General features: G+C 38.1%; 1 protein-coding gene and 1 long non-coding RNA gene across 2 annotated transcripts in view; one reads left to right on the top strand and one right to left on the bottom strand.

The window, feature by feature from the left end:
• CSMD1 (CUB and Sushi multiple domains 1) overlaps window positions 1-23684 on the bottom strand; it is a 2040038-nt gene that overhangs the window by 1220219 nt on the left and 796135 nt on the right. The gene's annotated exons all lie outside the window — the stretch shown is intronic.
• Window positions 4806-6027, top strand: LOC131383990 (uncharacterized). The gene is made up of 2 exons (XR_009214427.1): window positions 4806-5073; window positions 5852-6027. It is a non-coding gene; the product is annotated as an uncharacterized LOC131383990 (long non-coding RNA).

Here is a 23684-nt window from a genome sequence, read left to right as displayed (position 1 = left end):
TTTTTTAATGATGGCCATTCTAACTGGTGTGAGATGGTATCTCACTGTGGTTTTGATTTGCATTTCTCTGATGGCCAGTGATGATGAGCATTTCTTCATGTGTTTTTTGGCTGCATAAATGTCTTCTTTTGAGAAGTGTCTGTTCATGTCCTCTAGAGAAATGGCGACTGCGTTTTCCAGTTCCTCAGGCCAAAAAACATGAGCCATTATAAATATCCGTCTTTTTCTCACATCCCAACTTTAATCTTCCAGCTGGTTTTCTTCAAAATATCCCAAATGTGACCCAATTCTGACCACCTCTGCTGCGGCCTTGTCTCCATTTTCTCTCCTCTAGATGAAATGGCAGCCTCCAAACTCATGTTACTTTTCTCATATTTTGCTCTTCTCAACACAGGCATTAGAAGAATCTTGTGAAATATAAGATAAAGTGCATCAGTCCCTTGCTGCTGCACGGATGGCATGACAGCCAACGCCAGAGCACACTCCTGGAGGGCTCTCTGCCCTGGGCATGGCTTGCTCCCTACCCCATTCTCAAGTGTGGAGGTTCAAACGCCCCCTTGAGGACTTTTCATGGCTGTTTCTTTACATTTAAAGGTATCTGCCTTCTACCGGCAGCACTTTCTATCTGCCTTCCCTAAATTATTTCCATGGCATGCGTCATCATTTAGGATATTATGTAATTTACTTGTGTTTCCTATGAGTATCTCTTTCTACTGTTATTACAGAACGTAACTCAGAAGAGATTTTTGCATGTGTGTTTTCCTCCATACTGTATCCTTTGTGCAGAGAACAGTGTTAGAGCTTAAGAGATTGTAAAATCACTAAGAGATTAAATAATTATTTGAATATTCAAAACCTCTATGTAAGGAATTGTGGGTGAATCAAAGATTAAGAATATGTATCCCTAACCTGTTTTCTCCCTCCAGGGGCTTCTCTTGTAAAAGTTACCCAAACCGCCTTGTTGATAAGAGTGAAGGACCTTTCACAGTCCACGCGTTTCTCTCTGCAGAACTAGCTGTTATCTCCTCTTCTCTCTCCCCAGCTCTCTTTATCTTTTTGAACTACTCCCTTGCCTTGGCTAGAGTCTATGAATTTATGCAATTTGCATCTCAGTGATATAAAAAGTAACAAATTCTGTCTCAATTGATGCACTTCAGTATATTCGGATAATTTATGATAAACTGAATTCAGGTGCAACCTGTGAAAAGCATATTCATGTATACCTTGAATTTAAAATGTTAAAATACTTCCCTTTTTTTCCTAATCTATAGGTGCCTCTACTTCTTTCTGACTGCAATGAGATAGTTGAGATTAATGAAGTGTTATTAAGTAGAGGTAAAGTCTATAATCGGACTATTGGAATATGGAACATGGACAACAGAAGAAAATCTTAGCAGTACATTCTCAAATTCTGTTTCTACAAACATGAATTCTTGGTGGAAAACATTTGTTTTATTACATTCACTTAAGAGAAGTAGAGTAAGTTGGATGAGCTAGAGCTCTGACAAAAGTAAACTGATATAACTAGCATATGCATCTTTTTTTCTAAATTAAGACTGTTTAGAAAGAGGTAGCCAAGGGACATAGAATTTCAAATGGTTCTGTTTGGGGATTCCCTATGTATTCATCACGATCTTTTCTCATTTATACCATAAACATCAATTCCTATAACATTTTTACTCCTTTCCGCCCTGCAAAGTGCATTCAAATCACTTTTCCCATTCACTTATTCCAATGCCTGTACAAGTTGTGTTAGGCAAATGTCATTATCCCAGGGCTGCAGATGAGGAACTGAGATTTAAGTTGACACCTTTAGCATGGGATAATGGCCTTCCATATGCAGAATGCACCGATCTCTCCATCCTCATCTGTCACTGCTCCCCTCCATGATGCCTGCCAGACTCCAGCTGTACTTCAGCACACAAAGCTGAGGTTTCCACACTCCTGCTTAGTGCCCATGCTGTTAGCTTCCTCCGGATAAAACATCCATCACCATCACAGACCTGTGTCAAACCGACCCTCTAAGGACCAGCTCAAGTGTTCACCTGTCCATGCAGTTTTCCTAACTCATTCATTCACCTGGCATTTATTGTAAGCAACCCTATGCCAGGCTCTTTTCCAGGTGTAAGGATTACAGTTGTGAAAACAACTCCTTGCCTTCCTTGAATTATTTTCTCTCCAATTTCTTATGGTATTTGTTATGAATATTTTACCCTACTCATTACTTTTTACTTTGTAATACAATCAATTTATACATGACTTATCGGCACTCCTTAAGTAACAAATACGTAAGAACAGATGCATCTGTGATCCATCTTTGTACTCTACAGTTTCTCTAGCTGGCAATTAACAGATGCTCAAAAACTACTGGATATGGAGTGATACATTGCCAAATACTACATAATTCCTTAGGGGAAGGTCCCACTAGATTTCACTAAGCCAAATCCCAAACTTGCCTATGTTTTTTCCAAAGCACATAAACTGGTAGAATATTTAGAACTAAGTTAATTTGCTTATTCTGATATTTATGTGCCAAGCTTCTGAAATTTTCATCTTTTTTATTCTATTTCTTGGCTCACAATCCAATTTACTTGAGAAACTTCATTCATTAGACAAATCAACTAAATCCCAGTTTAATAAAAAATACCCATTATGTGTGATTCTCTCATTACTTACAACAGATACTTGAATGCAATTGTCTGCATGTTTTTACATGAATTATGTTTCTCGCAATACTCTAGATTTTGTGTGCTTTAATAATCAGCATCCTTCATTTGAATATCATGGTTTAATACCACCGAAGCAGCAGATAATATTTTCAAATAAAAGGAAACACAATGCACGTTGCCTAAGTATCTCTTTCTCAGGAGAAGGCATATCACGGAGAGTTCATCACGCAAATCATTTCAGTAGGTGCATGACTATCTACAATTTGAAAAGATGGGCCTCAGAGAAGTGTTTGTGCCTTTTAACAAGAAAAATTCTACGCCATCTAAAATAAAACACTGGACCAAGTAAATAGGGTCAAGTCTGCATTGTACAAATGAATGTGTGGAATGTTCTTTGTTTTCTCTTTGCCATGCAGTAACCACTGGGCAGGTATGGCTATTGAGAAACGACTAGTGTGATTGAGAAAATAAAGTTTAAATTTGATTAACTATAAATTAAATCAAATTCAAATCTAAATAGCCAGTGTGTCTCATGGCTCCTGCATTACACAGCACAGTGTAGGTTTCCCAGGTATTGTGTTCAACAGACACTATCTTATTCACATGGCAATAAAAGAAAAAACCTAAGGATCAACAATATTCTCTAACTATTTCTGCTTTGCCTGCAGTGGAAAGTGAGGCTCCACAAATCCAGAACTGTATATATGGTAACGAACATCTAACTAAGCTCATGGAACCCACCATCCTGGTATTTACGACCTCCTGTGGTCCTGCCTTGAATGTGGGCTGGCCCAGTTGTTTCACACATATTCATTAGAATACTGCAAAAGTGATGGGATATCACTTGACATTAGGTTATAAAAAGACTGTGGCTTCTACCTCTTTCTTCGATCCCTTACCCATAGGGAAGCCTATCCCACGTCTTTAGGCAGCCCCTGGATATGTCCATATGAAAGGGACTGAGGGTCGTCCATAGCCATGTGCACAGGCATAAAAGAGAGCCCTGCCCATTCCAGGAGGTGAGACTAAGTCCCAGCAACAAGTTAACTGCAACTTACAGAAAAACCTTGAGGGCTGAGGCAGGCAGCTAAACCATGCTCAGATTCCTGACCCACAGAAACCATGAAATAATACATGTTTGGTATTTTAGCCCCTAATATTGAGAATAATTTGCTGCACAGCAACAAATAACTTCCATCTTACTTTCAGGGCAAGGTTGTATGAACCACACGGAAGAAGTAACCATACAGTGCAGCAAGTATAGGTTGCTAGATTGATTATAATAGCAAATAAAAATACAGGACACTCAATTAAAAGTGAATTTCACATAAACGACCAATAGCTCTTTAATGTAAGCTTGTTTCAAGCAACATTTGGGACGTAATAAAATTTTTAAAATGTTCTTTGTCTGAGTTCCAAATTGAACTGGGAAATTTGTGTTGCATATGGCAAACCTAACAAGATATACAGAATATGGTGATGCTTAAAAGAAGATGAGGCAGAGGCATAAAGAGAAGTTTGCATTTAACGCGGTAAGTACTGAGGCAAAGGTGACCAGGGGAAGTTGGATCTAGAGACACAGGTAAGTGCTCTTGATACATGGCGTAAACACTACCCTGTTGTGGTTTACAAGAAAGGAGAAAGATAAAATGATCAAATGATGTAACAACATGATTCGCTGCCTTTAAAAGTTATTAGATACATAGCTTTTAGAAGTTCGGAAACAATGAATGCCACTTCTTAGACCCAAAACTGTGATAACTGTTGTAGGAAAATTTCTGAATTACTCACATAATTCAGAAATCAATGAGAAAATTTTTTGTTATTAAGAAAAACCTTATTTTAAATATTAAAAGTAATTCATTCTATGACTCAAAAGTTAGTGGTAAGGTGGGCTGCAGGCACAATCTGATCAAGCTTCTCGGTTCTTCCCTGCTTCTTGGGAAGTCTCTTCTCTCCTGGTTTGAAGTGGCAGCTGAAGATCTGGGCTCAGTACACATGGCTCAGGGCATGAACTATCTTCTTCCCTCAACCATGAAACAAAAACTGTGGCTTTCTCCTGATTGGAAGCAAAGGATATGTGACCATGCCTGGACCAATCACCATGGCCAAGGGAATGCCCTGAGTTCACTGGTTTAGGCCTGGGCCACTTGCCCGCTTATGGGCCAATCAACATCAGGGAGACTCACAGTGGAGGGTGGGGCAAGTCTGGATGTGTCACCCACCAAAGGCTCGTGGCTGCCCCTAGTGGAGAATGTTAAAACTATTAAGGAAAACCCAGAGCCTCAGCAGCTATATGAGGACACCATCTTGAAAGCAAAGAGCTAAAAAGGAAATGAATCTTCAGCAAGAATCGAGGCTAAGTATTTCATCATTTTTACATGTCATCCACGACGTGACCTAGGTATTGTTCCGCTTTTACAGATTAAAGGGAAATCTCTGAGAGAGCAAGTCATTTGCCCAAGGCCTAATTCCTTTAAATTAAAATAAACTGCACTTCACGGTGTCTGTAATCTCCTGACAATGGTTTTTCTATTGTTTAAATAATAGGTTTGGAAGTTTATTAAATCTTTGAGAAACTGTGGGTATATATAATAAATGACCCCCACGTCCACCTACCTCTCAAAAGAGATGTTTTTATAAATACTGCATGCACTATGGCTGGGATACACAATGCCTGAAGCCTTTTTTATAGTAATTAAGACAAACTCTAAGAGCTGGGAATGTAGGAAAGATAGAAAACACACCCATGCTAACACGCTCAAAGAAACAAGGTGTGTAGAACAGTGAAGAGAGAGGAAGAGGGATGTGAGGGGAAAGAAGGGGAGAGAGGGAGAGAGAGAAAGGGAGAGAGGGGGAGAGGGAGAGAGAGAGAGAGAGACAGATTGTGAGATTCAGAATAGTTTGTGTGCCAGAGAAATTACAATTTCCCCTCAAAATTTCAGATAAAATATTGATGTTAATGAACACTAGACATCTCAGCCACACTCTGACATCTTTGCAGATCTGATGTCAATTCCTTAATTTAATATTGAACTCTTTAAAATTAGTACTGATGGCTCTTTGAGATACTTGCTGAATTGGAATCTCTTATCTCACTCTTCTCCACTTTAAGTATATTATATTCCTTTCTAAGTGAACCATGGGCATCTTTCACTGACTTTTACTTTGCACTTTCATAGACAAATTTCTGCCAAGAATAATATTATCTGAGGAATAGTGTAAGACCTTGACCATCAGGAAAGATCATTGTTGAAAAGTGATTTTTAATTACTCCTTACTGGGCAAAATTGAGCTCAAGTCACTAAGGTGATCTCACAATGTCAGCCAATTAAATAAAACCATTTATATTTAATTATCTCCGCTGCCGGGTCACATCCTTAGGAAAGTGAATCTTCTATTGTTTAGGTTAAAGTTATCTTCGTCACTTTTTTCTAATTACTTTTTAACAGTGTTGGGCTCTAGTCTGACCTTCTCTCTTACCTGAGCTATATTTTTATTGTTCAATAGAATATGTTTAACTAATTGACATCTTTATTTTATGATAGCAAAAGCATCCAAAATTGTCAATATATTTTCTTAAAACATTACACAAAGACAACTGATAGAAGCCCAATGAATAAATGTAGGCACGACAAAAGCAGCCCTTAGATTTTTTAGAAGGTATATTAGGAGAGTAAACATACAATGATCAGGCAATTATCACAGCATCATTTGTGATGGCAAAAACTTGAAGTGAGAACTCTCTAAAGGTAAAGAAATTAACATATACATAATGTTATACTGTCTTTTCCCAAGGGAGAATTTTATTGTCCAAGAGAATGTTGCCTAGAAAAATAATGGTGAAATATTAAGTCAAAAAGATATAAAGTCATGAATACTATGATGATCATGGCGATACAACAGCATATATAAAACTGTGCAGAGTGAAAATAACTGGAAAGAAATAACCAAAATTTTACCTAGCGTGTAATTGGGTCCAGTTCATTTCTAGTCCTAATTACCGCTTTTCTGTCTGGTTACTATGCAGCTACTGTAAAGGTTGGTGCTACGGGTCAACTGGGCTTCTCTCATTGTATTCTCTGTCCTTGAGAGGCAAGCCCAGGCTTCCTGTCATACCCGTTTCAGGGTTCCCAAGAATCAGCAGCAGAAAAATGTGACCAAGATGTGGAACCCTTGCAGAATCACCCCTGCTACCTTCTTGTAGACAGAAAGTCTCAAGTGCCGTCCACATTTATAGGGGTGGCAAAGAGACTCTATGTCTTGATGGGAAGCCCTACAGAACCACCTCCACCCTGTTGGATGTGGCTCTGTAGGCTATATAGCTTATGTATAATCTTATACCCATTTGGTAGATTAGACTACAAAAAATGACAACAGAATTCTATAGCAAGTGTCCGTCTTATCTATATTGTTCGCTGACTTCAACCTTATAAACTGAAAACAAATTACTACGACAACAATTTACACTCTTAAGCCTCTTATTCTCATTTTTCCCTTTTCTCTTATTTACCATGACTTTTACCTTAGAAGCTTGCCTTTCCTTTTTGATTATTTTCTCATCCTGGCACCTTCTTACCTCCTCACTCACTATCGGTTTTGTACCTCCACTGTGACATGTCAATCACCATTCTGATCCCTACTAATATACCCCATTTTGGCAGTAGCAGTACCCTCTAGCAGAAGGGACATGGGAGTAAGAAGTTCTAATCCTGCCCTGCCAGCACTGGCCATATGAAATGCAAGGTAGCTCACTGGTTGTCATGGAACTCACCTTAGTAAAATGGAAACATGGCACTAACTGTTAGAATTCCTTCTTATCTAACATTGTGTTAATCTATTATCTGTATGTCTTTGGTACAAGACTTCACAAATCCAACCAACCAAAATAACAATTATGATATTTAAAAGCTCGTGATACTAAATTCTGAACTTGTAATTACTATGCATTGATATATTTATTTCTAAATTTTCAAGTTGCCACATAGCCCTACTCTATTAATTAAGCCAGGGATGATGCAGTGATAATGGCTTGCCATATCCGTATCCACTATGATGGAATAAAAGCAAAAAAGTCCAGCTGAAAAATAATGCAAAAAACTATAGTCTCCAAATACGAAAATAGGACAATAGACCTATCGAACATTCCAACACATGATTGACCAGCCAATTCCAAGTGCTGCGAAACAGCCATCTATTTTGGTGTATTTGCTTTAAAAGTAAATGAGAAAGCATTGAATAAATAGACATCGCTTATAGCACTGATGATTTAAATTTGGTATTTATTATCTATAGCCATACCACCCTGAACGTGCCCAATCTCGTCTGAATTTGATATTTACTGTAAAACAATGATAATGATTTATGACATATATATTGATGCTAAATAGAAATGCAATGGTACAGTTTCTTATTTTTTTTTTTTTTTTGAATGCTTAAACTATAAGGCAGGGGTCTCCAATATTTTGGCTTCCATGGGCAACACTGGAAAAAGAATTGTCTTGGGTCACACAGAAAATATACTAACACTAATGATAACTGATGAGCTTTAAAAAAAATCACCAGAAAACCTTACAATATTTTAAGAAAGTTTATGAATTTGTGTTCGGCCACATGCAAAGCCGTCCTGGGCCACAGGATGGACAAGCTTGCTATAAGGCTTAAGATTCATTTATATTTACATTCCATTGCCTGTAAGAAAAGTTATAGATGATCAGAATAATATTGACTCAATTCATTTATACTTTTTTCAATATAATCTCCCCTCAGAAATTCTAAACATAAAAGAAAATAAACAAAAATTCTTATCTTGTCATTGAAATATTATGCATTAACTATTTAGGTGAATAATTGACTGTGTAGCAAAAGCAAATGTAATGTACATTTGTACAAATAAAATGATGAATTTTCCTTTAGCCTAGTTGATTGTAACATGATTTCACAGTGATAACCACAAAGGCAGGACAAGTATTTAGTATTTTACTAGGTGATTCTCTTTGTGTGTGTGTGTGTGTGTGTGTGTGTGTAATGTTATATATACCTAAATTAGATATTTAAACCTACTTGAATAGTATTTCAATTCTAAAACTTAAACACACCAAAAAAAGACAGAACTAAGACAACAACATAGCACCAACAAAATAGACCTATTAGTTTCCTGATTACGCTCTGCGTTTCACTCTCAGTTTACTTTAAACTTATGATAGATAAGAAAAAAAAAGGAGTATATCTAGATTATTGTTTGCATGATTTGTTTAAAAGAGCATAAAGTTCTAAGCTTGCCCTTGGTTTCAATAAATTTATTCTTGTAATTCCCAATGCACCTTCCACATGCCTTACCCAAAGTATATTATCTTTTCAAACTTACTGAAGAGATCAGTAAATGCTGAACCTCCCCAGCCCACTTATATAATGAAATAATAAAATGTGGATTATAACATTGCTTTAAGAATCAAATAAGATATGTGACATTATTAGCGAAATGTTGGACACGCTATATATGCTCAAACGATACTTGCTTCTTTCAAACATAATGACGTATGATCACAGACAAGAATTTAGCATTCTACTCTGAGGGAATTTTATGGATAAAAGCGTTTATCATATACGCTCATTTTCCAGGAGTGACCCCTAAAAATAGATTCACAAATTGTGAACGCCCGATTACTATGAAGCTCTAAGTTAGAAAGTAAAAGAACAGCTATATAAATAACAGAAAGTTTTTTTGTCACTAGTGATGCAGTCTCATAGTGAAATTAAGTGAAGGAAATATACTCAGGTTAAAACATGCAATTATAAGATTCATTCTAATTATTGAAATAGAAATTAATAGCATCAAACTCAGAGTCCAGACCTGTATGTTCGAATGGGAGAATGTAATTGAAGACAGTGGACAGAATCTCAATTAGCAAATGAAGATAACGGCCAATAAAGAAAGGGGCAAGGAAAGTAAGAAGCAAAGTCTTTCAAGGAAAGAGTAATTACATGGGATGAGTAGAAAGTACACGTGATTGTGTTATATGCACAGACACCATTGCTAGATGTCACATTCATATCACAGTCACATACTATATACAGAGATCATCTTTATGCGGTGATAATTTTATTTCATTTTAAAAGTTAATTATTAGTGCATAAGTGCAGTATAGCCCTAGGATGAATTTAGGGGAAAAAAATGGGTATACAGACTTTGGAAAATGGAGAATATCATCTCTAAGGAAATTTGCAACACATTGAAAATTTAATTCTGTAAAAAAAAATTTTACTACAGAATCAGCAATTGAATATATTTAAAATAATTTATTCACGTCTGATGATTACCACTGAAGTAAGCTAAATGGTAACTCCTTCTTTCAATAAGGAAACTGATGTAAAACCAACTCCATAAAACCTATTGTGGGTCACAGCTTATCAATCACTTTTAGCCCCTCAATGACATGTTCTTCAACTGGAGGTGAAAATACTTTGCTTTTTCTCTTCTCTCATGCATAGACATTACTGGTTGTGAGAGACAGACATTCCTTTAAAATGTGAACTTAAGTAAAAATTCACAATTTTGAACTTTTCGATGATTCTGTTAACTTGATAAGCACAATTTTAAGCTTCCCTACAAATACATAACAAAAAATAATTTTGTTGTGAGCAATTTAAAACTATCAAATGATGAAAAATAATATAAAATATTATTTTAAAAGATAAGTGAAGCGATATGAGTAATTTGTTGATGAAAGCTTTTGTTTCAGCATCACTTGAATATTTCTGTAAGTACTTATTAAATGTCTCCCCTCCTGGATTCCCAATCTGCCACTTAAAACACTCAGTTTTTTAGTTGGGGCATATGGACAGCTTGGCCACAGCTTGGGGCAGCTACCAGATGATAGTCCGGGAAACCTATAAACTGCTCCTGAGAACACAGAAGGAAAATTCTCCGAGCCTCTGACACCGTCATACACACGACAAGGGTAGAGTTAATGTTTGCTGATAATGATGGCAAATTCTGTTATTATCTACCCTGCAATAATTAGCCACCTTCCCTGTGAAAAACTACATTTTAGGAATGTTAACTATAATTTCTAAAGATTCATTAAAATATATAAATACATAACTATGAAACAAACAGCAATGGAAATGCTACATTATATCAAATCTATGCCAGTGTGAGCCGAAGAGTATAATTGTAAGCAGAGATAATACATTTATTTAGCATCCAGCACGGCCAATATGCTCACTTATAATCTAATGCTATTCGGTAATTAATGGCTAAGGCTAACTCTTAAACATTAGTTTTAGCCCAGTCATTAGTCATCAATACTGGAACTGTGCTCCCTGAAAACTAGCTCTTTCCAATTCTAATAATCTGCAGCATATTACGATGAGCAGGGGGAGAAGAAAATCACAAGCGGCACAACCTATTGGATCGGGTCTCATTATAATCCTTAAAACATAGCATGGTATCATTGTTGACACTACAACCTGTTATTTCTTTCTTGTAAATTAGTTTAACTTCCTTATAGATGTGTATGTTCCTCACAGCACTATTCACAAAATCAAAGGCATGAAATCAACCTCAAGAGCCACTAATGGCAGACTGGATAAAAAAATGTGGCATGTGTGCACCATGGAATACTATGCAGCCATAAAAAAGGACAAGATTACATCCTTTGCAGAAGCATGGATGGACCTGGAGGCCATTATCTTTAGCAAACTCACACAGGAAAAAAAAATCAAATGTTCTCGTTTATACGTAGGAGCTAAAGGAAGACAGATGGACACAAAGAGGGAAACAACAGATGCCAGAGGATGGAAGGTGGGAGGAGGGAGGGGATCGTGAAAAATAACTAATGGTTACTCGGCTTAATACCTGGGTGATGAAATAATCTGTACCACAAACCCCTGTGACACAAGTTTACCTACATAAGAAACATGCACATATACCCCTGAATTTAAAATATCCCAGCAGTTTCGGAGGCCAAAGTGGGCGGACCACCTGAGGTCAGGAGTTCAAGACCAGCCTGCCCAACATGGTGAAACCCTGTCTCTACTAAAAAATACAAAAATTAGCTGGGCCTGGTGGTGGGTTCCTGTAATCCCAGCTACTTGGGAGGCTGAGGCAGGAGAATGGCTTGAGCCTGGGAGGCAGAGGTTGCAGTGAGCCAAGATCGCACCACTGCACTCCAGCCTGGGCAACTGAGTGAAATTTTGTCTCAGAAAAACAAAAGCAAACAAAGAAAAAACCAAAAAGAAACAAAAAAACACAAAAATGAGTACAGGCTGGGAACCTGCTTTCTTGCCTTTGAATCCTGGCCCTACCCTTTGCAATTCTTCATGATCTTGGGCAAATTATTTCATCTCTGTTTTATGCTCCCTGTCTTAAAAAGGGCTCACAATAGTTTTGTCACAGGTTTACTATAAAGATTAAATCGGACAGGGCTTTTAAAGTACTCAGAATAGTACCCCTAAGCAATAAACATGCACGTGTGAGCTTGATAAATAATCATTTTAAAAACAGCACACACCATAGAGTCTCAATACAGATCCATTCAGGAAATCCAAAAACACTCTTCTGCTAATACAAGTGGGCATAAAGAGAAACATGCGCTAATCTTTTAACATACAAATGGATCAACAGTATCCTACCTATCTAGTAAATGTACTGATTTATGAAATTGCAGCACATGTTTTTTAAATTGCTAATGTAAAAAGTGACACACATTTTAATATAAATAGTCACATAAACGCCCAATGAACGTCTGGTTTGAAAACTTGTACTTAAATCTATTTGTCAGATGGACTCCTGTCTTCGAATAGCTATCATTTTCAGATAAAATAGCCCCTACCAGGGGAAATGTGTAAGACGAGTGGCAGGCCCAGTGCTAGAGTCAGAACATGCCGTGAATAAGCATGCAATGAACAGAGAGACCGTTCCTGTACGCCTGAGTACTAAGATCACGGCTTTCCTGTTTGTAAACTGTTATTACCTTGAATTCATTTCCCTGCAATACTTTTAGCTTAAGGTCTACAGTGGAATAAAAAAATCATTCTTAACAAGCCCACATCTATTTTGATATGACTTGATAAATACAAATCCCTAGGTACATAGTGCCTGGGTGGACTGGATTCTGCAGGTGTGGAAGACGCAGCTGTTAGAGGAGGCACCCTCTTTGATGAGGCCACGCCAGGCTGTCACCAACGATTTGGCATCCAGAGGACACTGGAGCATTTGAGAAGCAGTCAAGGTGCCCTGAATGTTCCAGAGAACATTCTGGAACACTGGAAGCTGAGGACGGCCGAACTGTCTTGCCATACTGACTGCAGCAGAGGGGAAAGTGTAAAATTACAAGAGAGGGAGGCCCGTGTTCAAGGTTGGGGGAGTCAGCTTTCCACCTGGGATTCCTCATAGCCCAGCCGGGGCTGATTCCTATCTTTGTGTTGAATGCAGCATGTCTGCTCGGCCCAAGACAGTCCAGTCCCTGACACACTGAGAGGAAGTTTACAGAGCCCAGGTTTCTACGTTGTAAAATCAGGATGCTAATAAGAAAAAAAAAAAAAAAAAAAAAAGATGGAATTTAATTACTTATTTTCAAAACTGGTTACTTCACAGCGTTATACGAATATAAAAGACGAAATAATAGGAAGGGTCTCAGCATTGATAAAGTCAAATCAGCCCCTCTCTCAATCTTCCAGGGGCTAAGAGGCTATTATTTTTGGATGGCTCTATTTCCCCAAAATCAGTACGTTTGTTTTGTATTAAGAGTAAATATTTTTTCATTGGGGCACAGTCACTCACACCTGTAATCCCAGCAATTTGGGAAGCCAAGGCGGGTGGATCACTTGAGGTCAGGAGTTCAAGAGCAGCCTGGTCAACAAGGTGACACCCGTCTCTACTAAAAATACAAAAAAAAAAAAAAAAAAAATCAGCAGGTCGTGGTGGTGAGTGCTTGTAGTCCCAGCTCCTCAGGAGTCTGAGGCAGGAGAATCACTTGAACCCAGGAGGAGGAGGTTGCAGCGAGCTGCACTGTTGCCTGGGTGACAGAGCAAGACTCTGTCTCAAAAATAAATAAATAAAAATAAAAATAAAATAATAAGTGTTTTTCTTCCTTTATAGAACAGTTTTAATACCCACATAAACGTTTGCTCAAATTGAAACAAATGTTATCCTCTAAGGTCCCTTAAAATTCTGAAGAATTCCACTCTACTCTGTTAAAACATATTGATTTACTGACTTGTAATATTAAAAACAAGTTGCTTTAAAACATTCGGGGATATTGTTGGATTCTGTTCTGAGAAAATATAATACTGTACTTTAACATGTGCTTATGGCAGAGACTTAAAATGACTTTTAAGGAATATTGATGCTCTTACAGTCATACGAAAGGACAACCCACTAGGCTGCAACGGTTTTAACTGACACGTGTAAGCATTAAGTAGCATTTGGGCCGGGCATGGTGGCTGATGCCTATAACCCCAGCACTTTGGAAGGCCAAGGCAGGCGGATCACCTGAGGTCAGCAAGAGACCAGCCTGACCAACGTGGTGAAACCCCGTCGCTACTAAAAATACAAAAAATCAGCCTGGATGGTGGCACATGCCTGTAATTCCAGCTACTTGGGAGGCTGAGGCAGGAGAATCACTTGAACCCAGGAGGCTAAAGTAGGAGAATCGCTTGAACCCAGGAGGTGGAGGTTACAGAGAGCCCACATTGCATCACTGCACTCCAGCCTGGGCAACAAGAGTGAAACTCCGTCTCAAAAAAAAAAAAAAAAAAAAAAAAAAGAAAAAGAAAAAAAGCATCCATGAAGTTTATTCTGGTCAGTACACATTAAGGAACCATAATTGAACACTCAAAGAAATATATTTCATTCTCACCATATAGTGAAACAGGCAGGTATTATTATTATTTTCCAAAATCACAGTTTCAGATGACTTGCTGACACTATTTCATAGGCAGTTTTATAATTTTTTTCTCTCGGGCCATGGCAGCACTGGGACAATGTTATGCATTTCTTTTTAATACAAAATAGTCCCTATAACAAGTGATACATACTACCACAGGTATTTTTAATTCCCCTGCGTTTATCTCCTAAAAAGCCAAAACGTTTTTAAAAATAAACATAAGACAGTGCAAACTTCATCCTAGTCACAGGTGATTTAAAACAAATAGAAATGTGATTGCTGGCAGCATGCACAACATGTAATTAAAAACATAGGTTTTAAGGTACTGCCACATGTATCTCCTAACATATTTAAGTTGCACATCATTCTTCTAAAGATGATTTTGGCAGGAAGGGAAAATTTTACATGATATAAAATTTGACACTGATGACCCAGAAAACAGGGCACTTTTGGAGGCCACGCTTGCCCTAGACGGCTGTAAATCTCCCCCCATTCTCAAATCTCTCACGCGGTTTTCTGGACCAAATGAAAGAGAATGCAAACCGAGGTGCCTTCATTCATTCTGCATAATAGCAAACAGTATAGGAACCATTCGTATATTGCCTCAGATTATTTCGGCAGATACAAGTTCTGAAATCAAACCTGAGAAACTTTATTTTGGAAAAGAGACCATTAACCATTGTTAAACCTGGTCACAAAAGATGACTTGCAAATAGTTTATTTGAGGCTGTCTTTAGGAATTCAGGCAGAATGAGGTAGACACTTTCAACCAATGTGCCCTGCAGTGCACTGCAAGTTTAAGATTTTATGAGTAAGATTCCTTCCTTTCATCTATTGGAAAAATGAAAACTCCTATGAAACAGTCTAGTCTTTTAACCTTTATAAAAACGAGGAAGGGTAAATAAAAATATAATAAACAATTTTTAAGTAATGTCTAGAAAGGAAAAATACACAGATTTTTAGTAGGAAAGAAGATAAAGAAACTCCAGGATGAATATTATGGGGAAGGATGGGAAAGAGGAGGGATATATAAAAAAACAAAACAAAACAAAACAAAAATGCAATGTTCCTGCATTTGTTATTGGGTCTGTGGATCTGCCTGATGAAACACACGGGGGCTGGCATGACTGCTGGGTTTCTGCCTCCATAGTTTACGCAGATATTAGAGCCCTGTGTTGAGGGGAGCCAGACCTATGTTGCACTGTGATATAAACAGAAATACATTGTTATTGGGCAAAGCCACTGGAAGTCCAGCTTTTATGTTATAAGACTCAATATTAATTATCTAGTAAGGAAAATTCATGACATTCATGTTTTGGTTTACTAGAACCAGCCCTGTAAACCAAATTTGTGAGTCACCTCTGAAGTCACAGAAAGTGCACACACAGCATGCAAGTGCCCAGGTCTGCAAACTCATGCGTGTTTACGCCCCAGGACCCATAATAGATCTAAGCCCACCTTTGCCCATCTGTAGAGAAACACTTCCTATCTCTTTACTCACGAAAAAATGTTGAGTAAATAAAGATGAAGCCTGGTGCCAACTGTGTTTATTACGAATAATAATAATAAATAATATTAGTATGTCATGTTGCTTCTAACTTTACCTGAAAGTTTACCTCTGTTATTAGAAAATAAGAAAAAATACAGTAACAGTAGTCCAGCAAAGTATGTTTGCGGAAAAGAAAAGAAAAACAAAATTTTTCCACTAGACAGAGAGCTATTAATTGTATAAATATATATTTAAGATGAATCAACATTATGCTTACCATCAATCATCCCTCCAAAATGTTTATATAGGCATGATACTATGTTAGTTGATTAGTTTTTGAAAAGTGGCAAAGACCCCTTGCAAAGATCCTTCTCCTGATGTTCTAAACCCTTATTTATCATGGAATGCATTTGAATGGAGTAAGTGTTGAGAATTAATTTTTCATTTTTATTCCAATTAATACTTTTGACATTAGAAATCATGATAAATTATGAAAATTAAACAGGCACATAAAGGAAAATTTCATCTTGTTGCCATATATTAAGTGGCTTCAAAGAGCACAGCTTTTTAAAATATTAACATTTTTTGTGGTACATAATACATAGCCTTGAATCATTTCTAAGCCATTGAAAACCTATACTCTTTTGCATATTTTTTTTTCTAAAAAGCACAGAGCATAGTGTAGTGCTTAAAAGCAGAGACTTGCCAGGTGTGGTGGCTCACGCCTGAAATCCCAGCGCTTTGGGAGGCCAAGGCGGGTGGATCACCAGGTCAGGACATCGAGATCATCCTGGCTAACACGGTGAAACCTCATCTCTACTAAAAATACAAAAAATGAGCCAGACATGGTGGCAGGTGCCTGCGGTCCCAGCTACTCAGGAGGCTGAGGCAAGAGAATGGCATGAACCCGGGAGGCGGAATTTGCAGTGAGCCGAAATTGCGCCACTGCACTCCAGCCTGCGTGACAGAACGAGACTCTGTCTCAAAAAACAAAAACAAAACTCAAAAAAATTGAACAAGATAGAATTAAAAGCATTGTGCTTACTTATCGGCAAGATACCGGTGAAGTGGAGGTCACTAAAATGTGTCTTGTCTGAACTACAACTGAAAATGCTTGTACTTCATCCATGAATCACTGTTCTTCAGCTGTTCAAGCTTTCTACGTTGAAAGAAAACTACAAGGTAAATTGAAAGAAAATGAAAAACCAGATGAAAAATTCATCAGATTGATTTCAGTTCTTTGTGCCTTTACCAAATATCTACTCTCCTTCCACTGAAAAAAGGGAAGGACATTCCAAAAAAAAAAAAAAAAGATGGTTCAGTTCATCCTGTGGTTAAGGTTGAATTGACTTCATCTTCTACTGAATGATTTAGAATGTGAATCAGCAAAATCAACAGTCAGTTTCCAGACCTCAGCAGCATCAAAATTTGACAACGATTCAAAGATGAGCAAAGAAAGGGAGCATTACCACAATTCAGCTCCCTTAAACCATCTGCACCCACAGGCAAAACACCCACAGAGGAACACGTCCGTAAGGATTTGACTCGAAATGTGCAAGCTTCCCGCTGTTTCCAATTCTCCTGCAACAAAAGTATTTGTGCTTTCATCTCAATAGACATTACAGACAAACGCAAAACCAAAAAAGTGGTAATGAGAAGGATCACGTGCATTTCAAATATGACACGTCTTCACTCCAGTGCACCAATAGGCACGTTATAAAGGCTGAACAGATTGCTTTAAAAATCATAGTTAAAACAGCAAAGATGATTGAATGTTAACAAAATGTAGTTAGTTATTATTATAAATTAGACAGATGACTATCTAGATAATAATTTTAATAGTTTCATAAAGTATGCAATTACACTGTCCCACTAAGCTCCAGGAGAAGCTATAATCAGCAATTCTCGGATGTCTTAGAGACTCTTTCTCTTGTTCTCTCTGCTAAGTTGTGCCTGGAATGTCAAGAGGCCACCATCAGAATAATACGTTCCTCTGCGTGCCTCTGGGTGAATCTCAGTTGCACAGCTGTTAAGCACCACATGAACTGAACCCCATTTAAGACAATACCCCCTGACTTTTCAGCAACAGGGGCTTTTATCCGCATCAGCACCAGCTTTGCCCTATAATGAGTACATGTTGGGCCACAGCAGAGGGAATATTTGCTCAGGGATCAGAGTGAGAAAAACCTTAAATCTGCATTTAAATCTTAAATCTGTATTGCTCACCAGCATGTCAGGTATAAGGAATTGTGTATGTTTTTGCAAGTTAGTGACTTCTACCATTTGTGTTTTCAAATGATTTGTTGAGCCTTTATAACGTGCCTATTAGTGCATTGGAGTGAAGACGTGTCATATTTGAAATGCACATGATCCTTCTCATTCCCACTTTTTTGGTTTTGCGTTTGTCTGTAATGTCTATTGAGATGAAAGCACAAATACTTCCATTTGTTTCACACTCAGACACAATCTACTCACTCATTACTTGTGGTAAACGCTGTTAAGCCCAAGAACACTCATGTTCCCGTATTCTGTCCTTCTAGGAACCCGATTCCGTAAGTCACACCTTTAAGGACATACTTTACCTAAGAGTATTTTCTGTACATGGTGCTACCCTTCCTGTTTTCATAATATTTGAGTGTTCTGCAAACCAAATGCAATCACATCTTTGGAACTCAGGAACTGATCTTGGAATATCTTAAGTTAATGTCATTATGTATTTATCTTATTTGAAATACATCTTTTGAGTAGTGACACGTGCCTTAAATTGACTTTGAATTCTCTGAGCTTTCAGGAAAGACATCTGTAAAAGATAAGTTGCCCAGTATCACCCACTTTCCCTCAGCTCTTTGAAGTCAGAAGCAGGGCTGAAATCTAAGGTGTAGCTGCCACAAACGTAAAGCCTTAACAACAGGGTCTTGTGAAAACATGTTGCATCACATGTGTATTAAAATACCATGCCCAAAGTGAAAACCATGCTTTCAAAAAATGTCCTCTATCAAAAAAATACTCAATACATACTGACGGTTTAAATGTACTGAGTATCAAAATGAATATTCCTGGGCTTCCTAGTCTGTTTGCTGGTCTGTTCGCACCCAGGTACCCCTGCCAGGTCAAGTTTCCCCTGAATGGAATGATGGACACTAGGGAAGGTGACGATGGCTTCAGTCTTGCCGATATTGACCAAGGACTGCCGGAAGGGGTCTGAGTCACAGGAGGCTGTGGGAAAACAAATGAAAGAGGCAGAGGACGGGGTCCTACGGGGCCCTCTGAGGAGCCAATCAGTGTGCTGTCAAGGGAGGCCCAGTGTTGGGTGTTTACCCAAACACGGCAAACCACAGCTCAACAAAGATAAAAATCAGCATTTCAAGGTGCACGAACTACATCTCCACAGGAGAATATTTACCAAGTGATAGTGGCTGGCAAGTTATGGAATCGGACAGGGATGAAATTGAAGGATGCTATGGCGAGAAGAGCAGGAAAACAACACAGTTCAGCCATGTTTCCCATTCATTCTTCAGGAGCAAGAAGCCTCAGCAGAACTGGCCACATCCACAAAGGAAAGGGGCAGGAGAAAGCACAATGTTTAACGGCGGGAGGTGGGACGGCAAGTAATTTACATTCTTCCCAAAGTATACGTTCTACAATTACTTTATATCCCTTTCATAATGTTTATATTTGTCATATTAAAATTATAGTAACTTTCACATACAAAAAAATATATTATCAATTTGAATCTACTGTAAATGTTATGGTAGCCAAAAAAGAATGTAGAACGATAAAATGATCAAGTAAAACAATTAAAATATTGCCCTATCAAGTTTGTACATGTCATACCTGACGCTACTAAATTTCTTTCGTCCAGCAATCAACATTGCTGCTTTTAATACCAAATGAGGAGTGAATGTAGAAATTATAACGAAGGAGTAATATAAAATGTTCCCAAGTCATTCCTCTAGGATAGGATTTAAAAGCTTCAGGACAAAATCACAGACCTAATTTGCCATGTTGATAGTGCTCATGTTGGCATCAGTCATGAAACTATGGACACTCGAAATAGCTTGTAAAATATCTAACAATAAATGGTGACAAAGGCCAGAATTAGTACAGCGCCCTGTCACTTTTCTAATGCATAGTGATTATCATGTGAATACCGCCAGGAAGCATCTCAACAACAATTTTTATTATAATGTTGGCAACAGCGAATAAAAAGTATGCCATTTTCTTTTGTTTCCCCTTTGGCATTAATTTGCTAACAAAGTAATCATAAATCTCCCACATTTTCTTGCAAGGAAAATAAAAACATTTAATAAAATAGAGAAAAGGATCATACAACACAAAGCCATTTGCCAAAGTTCTTCAAATAATACTTAACACATTATTTAAATAAACATATTTTCTTTAACAGATATAAATCATTCACAACCTTCATAAGACTCTTTGGTCACTATGAGTTCTGCAAAGAAAAAACCGAAGTTTGTTTCAGGATCTGCCATTGTATTATACCCATTTTCATTGGTCAGCCACGTAATTAAAACTGTTAGTTCTAAATTAATGGGAGACCACAGTAGAAGAGGTGATTGGTCCCTGGGTAAAAATGAATATGAGAATGGACTACCTAGCTTTCTTTCATGTGGGAATTTTCCATCTCTTCACATTGTAACTTTTTCACTATTTACAATTTTAAAATTAGAAAGCAGTTTTCAGGTATTAAGCCTAGAATTCTGTCCATGAAATTGGAAATAGAAACCAGATGAAACATTTTGAAAGAAAAATTCTACTTCGATGACAGTTCTTTCCAGAACATGTGTGTACACTGACTTGTCAATGGAAAATAAACTAAAACCTTGGGCGTATACATTCGATTTCAGGCAGATTTTTTGATTTTTTTTTAAGAGACAGGGTCTTGCTCTTTCACCCAGGCAGTTGTGCAATCATAATATTAATAGGCAGAAAAGGTAAACTCTATAGAATAGGATGAGTTAAATTATCATAACAAATTAGATCTTCTATAACATTTTTAAAAATTATAAAATCTGTTTTACCCACTGATGCAAGACTGTGTCATGATTTAAAAAAGACGAGTGTGGCAGTAAGAACTTAATGTGATCGTAATGAGTCTACCCTTCTGGTGATCACATCTCTCTATAATCCTCTGCTCTTGACTGTGAGAAAGACTTGTGACGTGCAACTGACCAACAGTATATGGTAGAGATGACCGGCGTCACTGTCACGACTCTGTGACATTACGTAAGGCTGCATCTTGCCTGGATGGAGTTATTGATTCTCCTTGTGGGCATGATGAAGGAGGGGCTGTGTTGAAGAATTCTATGTAGGGAGAAATTGTGCAAATGGCTCCCAGACAGCAAAACACCGGGACTCTCCGTGCTCATGCCAGGAGGTAATGGATTCTGCCAACAACCTGAATTAAGCTTGGATGCAGAGTCCTCCCGTCAAGCCTCTAGATGAGGAGGCAGTGGAACTAACGCCTTGATCATAGCACGCACGACTTACGGCAGAGGACTCAGCACAGTCCCACCCCGCGAAAACTATGAGAAAATAAATGCCAGCTGTGTCAAGCCACTGTTTGCGGTCATTTGTTTTATAGAGCGGTCGTTTGTTCTATTGCTGCCATACGTTACTACACACATAGTAGCTTAAGAGAACACAGGCTTTCTAATTTTTAGTTCTCTAGATCTGAAGTTCAATACAGGCCTCATTAGACAAAAATCAAGGCGTTTTCTGGCTATGGTCCTTTCTGAAGCCTTTTAGAGAAAATTCATCCAATGCTCATTCAAGTGATTTTAAAATCCAGTTTCTTGCATTTATGGGGCCCACATTCCCATTTTCTTGCTGGCTGTAAACTGTGGGTCATTCATTCTTAGCCTCAAAAGACTACCACATTCTTTGGGGTCATAGCCTTCTTTGTGAATCTTCAAGGCCAGCAATGCTGGGTCCAGTCCTCACTGAATCTTTGTGACCCATTCTTCTGCCTCTTTCTACTGCTATTAAGAGTTCACATAGCTAGAATGGGGCCACCAAGGTAATTAGGATAAACTCTATCTCAAGACCCTTTATCATATCTGTAAACCCCTTTTTCCCATAAAGCAACCTATTCACAGGCTCCAGGGATTAAGGAGTGAACACATTAGGGGTGATATTTAGCCTGCACACGCCTTCATAAAAAACATATAGTGAAAGTTCTACCATCTTCATTAAATTCTCACATTTCTAAGATTTGGTTCATGTTAAAATTTGTTTGTTCTTTGCTTCAATTTCAGTCATTTGAGCCTCATCTCCCCTCTCAATATTTAGTCTATGCTTTCTATTTTTTAATGTGAAAATATTTTTTTCTGTTAAATTTAACAATTATTCACTGAGAGCTTGTGTTCTATGGGAAATATAACATCAAGATGAAGAAAATGCAAAGTGTGTCCTCAAGCAGCTCCCAGCCAAACTAGAACAAGGTTCTCCCACAGTCAAAAAAATGTGTATAAAAGTCCTAGCATTTTCCAGTAAGAGCATCATGAATTTTCAGTTATTCACAAATAATTTCATATAACCAAATAGATTTTCAAATTGACAAGTATTAGGCATTAAGTATTATGATGGTTAATGTTATGCAACAACTTGACTTGGCCATAAGATGCCCAGATATTTGGTCAGACACTATTCTGCGTGTGTCTGCAGTGGTGTTTTTAGATGAGATAAACATTTCATTTGGTAGAACGAGTAAAGCAGATTTCCCTCTGTAATGTGGGTGGACCTCTTTTAATCACTTGAAGGCCTCAGTAGAAGGAAAACTGACTCTCTCTCAAGTAAGAGAGACTTCGCTTCCCTGATGGTTTTCCAACTAAAACACTGGTTCTATTTTTCTGGAGAGCCCTGGCTAATAAAAATCATCTTCCAGCTGGACGTGGTAGTGCATGCCTGTAATCCCAGCATTTTGGGGGGGCGAGGCAGATTGATCACTTCAGGCCAGGAGTTTGAGGCCAGCTTGGCCAACAAAGTGAAGCTCTGTCTCTACTAAAAATACAACAATTAGCTGGGCATGGAGGTGCATTCTTGTAATCCCAGCTACTTGGGAGGCTGATATGGGACGACTGCTTGAACCCAGGAGGCAGAGGTTGCAGTGAGCCAAGATAAGACTACTACAGTCCAGCCTGGTCAACGGAGTAAGACTCCATCTCAAGGTTAAAAAGTAAAAAATCTTCATCCATTTCATCTATCCATTCATTCAGTAATTCTGTATACATTGTCTTCCATTCATTGGCTTGACTCTGGGTATAAAGTAATGAATAAAACATGCTATTTTTCCTCAAGAGTCGGGAGGACAGACTGCAGCAATGATGAAATATTTATGCTCAGGGTTTATCAAGGCACAAGGCAAGGGAACTCTTGGAGTCTGAGATCAGGAAAGTTTTACAGAAGAAGGTTCTTTGAGGTGAGTCTTAAATGTTAATTAGCAGTCCAGAAGCATGATCAGGGGAGTCATTCTAAGCAGAGAGTCCAAGGTAGCAAATACAAAGAGGTGCAGAGCACCACATCCCATTAAGTTATCCTCAGCCCATTATTAGAGAAGCACAAAAAGCAAGCCCCAGAGAAGTGGCAGCAGGGGCTGACAAGCCTGACAAGAGT

This window comes from Hylobates moloch, unplaced genomic scaffold, assembly GCF_009828535.3.
Source record: "Hylobates moloch isolate HMO894 unplaced genomic scaffold, HMol_V3 SCAFFOLD_8, whole genome shotgun sequence".
Lineage (NCBI taxonomy): Eukaryota > Metazoa > Chordata > Mammalia > Primates > Hylobatidae > Hylobates > Hylobates moloch.
Note: the sequence above shows the minus strand (reverse complement) of the source record. Positions and strands in the feature narration are given on the sequence as shown.